Below are 4,310 nucleotides of genomic sequence, written 5' to 3'. Positions count from 1 at the left end.
CTACCGGTGAGTATATTTTTTAAGTGATAGTTTTTCCAAGGACAGCGATCTGGATTGGGAATCGAGCAGTCCCCTATGTACTGACGGGGCAGCAGCGATGGCGGGGAGAGGGCAGCGGCTGCGCGGGCCTGTCGAGAAGGTAAACCCGACACAGAGCGGACGCACTGCGTTATTCACAGGGAGGCGTGGGCCAGTAACAGAATAGTCCCCGAGTTAAGTGCTGTTTTGAACGATGCAGTTAAATTGATAAACTTCGTCCAGCCCAGGCCTGTGAGTCACAGATTGTTTCAAAGTCTTTGTCAAGACATTGGATCAGAGCATGAGCAGCTGCTGCTTCATACTGATGTCCGGGGGCTATACCCTGGCAAAACACTAGTGAGACTGCACTTCGCACTGAGGTATGTGTTTTCTCAAGGAGCACCTGCACCCCCTTGCTACACTGTCTGAGCACCCAGAGTGGGTCAACTCAACCTTTCACTACAAGGTAAAGGCACACATCCTGAACATGTGTGACAAGGTGAATGGATTCATAAGGAAGGTCAAACTGCGAGGGGAAATGTGAGGATTCAGATGTGAGCTGTTTCCCACTGCTTGATGACTATCTTACCACCACTGACACAGATGGAGCTGCTGCAGTGAACATTGTGAAAGCACATGTGTCCAAACTCAACAGCGAGTTGAACTCATACTTCAGTGACATTGACACCAGGTCTGCTCAACTGGACCGGGTCAGGAACAGTGTCATTGTGACTGAGAGCAGCAGCAGCCTTCCTGCCAGACTGCAGGAACATCTGATGGATGTGTCCTCAGACCGTGGGCTGAAGATGAAACATGCAGACAAGACCCTGACACAGTTCTGGTGTGCTGTGGAAAAGAAATACCCTGAGGGTGAAATATGCACTTAAAGAACTTTTGCCCTTTGGATCTACCTATTTGTGTGAAGTGGCTTTCTCAGCTCTGACGCAAATCAAAACCAAGCATAGGAACAGACTCAATGTGTAGAACAGCCTGATTACAGCCATGGCCACACTGCCCCCAGAAACAGGCTCAGGTGTCGCATTAAAGGGAGATGAATCCACTAAGTGAGTCTGACTCTGTTTTTTTCACCCACAGCATCAAAAATTGGTATTTTGGTTGAAAGTGAATCGTTATAATGAAATCCAGTTTGATAATATTATTAATACATTTTAAATGAACTTATTTAACTTAAATTTCAGTTTAAACAAACAAATTTAGGATCGTACTGGTTTGGTGTGGATGAGGGGGGACTTGAGCCATATTGAAAGGGCTGTGGGGGTACATATTCAAGGTTGAGAAGCACTAGGGGACCGGCGCTCTGACAGCACCACCCCCTGCGACACCAGGGGCGCCGCAACCCGCGGTCTGGAGCCACTGAAGGCCCGATTCTGTTCGCTGTAAAGTCATCAAGTGCCTCCTGAACCTTCAAGTTTAAAGCAGGTGAAAATGTTTCTCGCAAATACTCCATTTAAATACATTTATGGAGGGCTCACTTAAAAGTGGTGGTGATGGGGATGATTTTTTTAAAAAATCACGGAACCTGTTTCCTGTTTAGAAAACCTCAGGTTAAACCATGGATTTACTCGGTGCTGTTATTCCCAGTCCGGCCGTTTCCGACCTCCGCGAGGACTGGGAGCTTCCGGCCTTTACTGTAACCCTCTGCTTAGCCTGACCTGACCCCCCCCGGCAGAGGGGCGACGTGAATCCCCCCACCCGGGTCCCTCCTGTCCCGGGCCGCTCCAGAGGGCGCAGGGAACAAGTCGAGCGACGCTCAGCCAGCCTGTCCTGCCGCGCTACGCGGGGTCATAAATACACCGTGTTTTCTATTAACCCGGCGAGTCTCTCAGCTGCGACGAGCCAGCTCCAGGCGAACCATTTCGAATAATCATTAGTTGTCGGGAAAAAAATACCCCGTGCTTGCAAGCATTCCCGTTACGTAACTTGTTCACAGCGGATGTTCCCAGTAAAATAATGGCACTGTTAAGAACTGGTAGAAATCTCAGGGTACAGCTGCCGACTCATGTTTTGCTAATTTGGTCAGTGCCGGACGCCGGTTCCCAGAAACGCCGCGAGGGCCTGTCTCCGATCTTTCTGCCTCGCAAAGGGTCTGTTGACTTTGCCCGAAGCCTGACAGGAGTCCGGCCAGACCCGGGTCCGACCCTCTCCCTTCACACAGCGCCAAGCGGGCCCCCTGCCCCTCTGTTCGCGCACGGAGTGAAAAAAACACACTTCCACAGCTAGTTACTATAAACCTTAAAAGTTACAAACGACAGGAAGACGTTTGGATTTCAGTTGGCCCGTTTGGTAGTTTATTCACACATGTGCAGCAACGCACTAGAAACCATTAAAAAAGGTACAAGTGTATATGTATACAAAATAGAGACTCGTTGTAGAAACTCGGCTTTAAAAATAACTTGACTGGCGATGAGGAGCCAGTACTCGGGCCTCCGTCAGAGCGTGCCGACACGGAAGCTTCACTGAAGGCAGTGGTATGATGCGACCCTGGTGTTGTGAAATAGCCGGGTTAGAGCAGGCGTGTGGCATCGGCCTGATTCACAACACCAGCTGCAGCAGCCATACCCGGCGTCGGACCCTCCTCGGCCGCAGGGAGCCGCGGGCAGACGGAGCCCTCCCGGGCACCGATCTACAGCACAGACCGCGCTCGGCGCAAAGCCCGGACTCCGTCAAGCACGGAGACGGGGCGCTCGAAGGTTTTCCGACAACCTGTGTGTAGCTGCAAAAAAAAGTTGTCAACACATAGTTAACAGCTGACAAAGCGTTTTTCTTCTGAAAGCCCAGTTACAGAGTAATAGAAAGAAGGAATTCTTCCATAAGGCGTTATATCAGCGAGAGGCAGGCTTTGCAGCCCAACGCACCCCACGGCACAAGCGCTCAGTACAGTCGCTTCCCGACACAAACATTTAAACTCGCACAAAGACCCCTGAAGCGATTGTGATTATTAAGAGAAACGTGTCTGGTGTAATTGTAAGTGCTGTTCGAAGACCGCAAGCAGTATCAGAACCTCATGTAGTTTCAGATCTCAAAAAGACCCGAGATAGTCAGGGGGCGATGCCTCTCCCCCCATCAGCAGGAAGCTAGACTAGGAATCTAGTTTAATAGACTATTCCGTGGAAAGACCACAGCATGATACTTTAAGACTGCGGTTTTAACTGGATTTTGATTATTTCCACCTAAACGATTCTAGCTCATGTCAGTGGCATTTTAATTGTCATGAATAAAGAAAGCATGACCAGTGACTCAAGGCGCAGCCTGCAACTCAGTCACAGCTCGACAGCGCTCTGCTGCTGGTCAAACCGGACAACGTGCTGCTACGCCACCGCCACCTACTGGCCAGCATCTCCCATCCAGGTTTTCAATGCTTCTAATTGCGATTTGAACAACCAAAAAGGACGACTTAAAGCAACTATATCATTATAACCCACGTTTAACGCTTGTTCACTCAACACCCAGCGACGATCGGCTCCCCACGGCTGAGGAAAAATAATCTAAGAAAAAAAGGCATCTATACCGGGACAGAATAAAAATTAGAACCGAGCTGCAGCCAGAACAGTGTGGTGTGTTGCCCTCGTCTGGCTCCAGTCCTGGAACTGTTTGCAGAAAGCAGCTCGTCAGCCTTTACAATCCTCCCTGCTTAGTTTCACATCTACAACACGCGAGGGCTGCGGGTGCAGGGCAGGGCACACAGGTGAGCAGGTATGGGCCCGGGCCAGAAGGACTGGAGCCGGGAGACGGTGCGGTTCGCAGAACAGCGCAGCCTGCTGGTCAGCACTTTACCCCGAGGAAAGAAATGCCAGAACAAATCAATACAATACTGCAGCAGAACACTGTCAAAACAGCAAACAGGAAGTGAGGGCATATTGTGAAAAATGCTTCTCAAAAATCTGTAGATTAATCTTTGGTATGATGACCCTGACAAACGGATTATAAAAATCACTACACACTGCTGCTCTGTGGGTTTTTCCCTCAGAGTCTAGGAGGATTAATATTGTACCAGCAAAGTTTATGAATAAGCCAGAGCAGTATAAAGAGGCCATCAGACTCAGGACAAGCACTGGCCATTGAAAACACACTGTAGGTCAAAGCACAGACCTCCCCAGCATTAGCCAGCAAAAAATGCAGAATTCTTACCAGCATATTAATTGCAAATGAGTTAATACCTTGAGGCGTCATGACAAAAATAAACTTTTCAGCTTAAGCGGTTTCCAAGTAAAATGACAAAAAATGAAAACAAGTTACAGCCAAAAAAAATAATCTTGAAACGGAAAAAAAAA

The sequence above is a fragment of the Lepisosteus oculatus genome, chromosome 20 (genome assembly GCF_040954835.1).
Source record: "Lepisosteus oculatus isolate fLepOcu1 chromosome 20, fLepOcu1.hap2, whole genome shotgun sequence".
NCBI classification, from domain to species: Eukaryota; Metazoa; Chordata; class Actinopteri; order Semionotiformes; family Lepisosteidae; genus Lepisosteus; species Lepisosteus oculatus.
Note: the sequence above shows the minus strand (reverse complement) of the source record.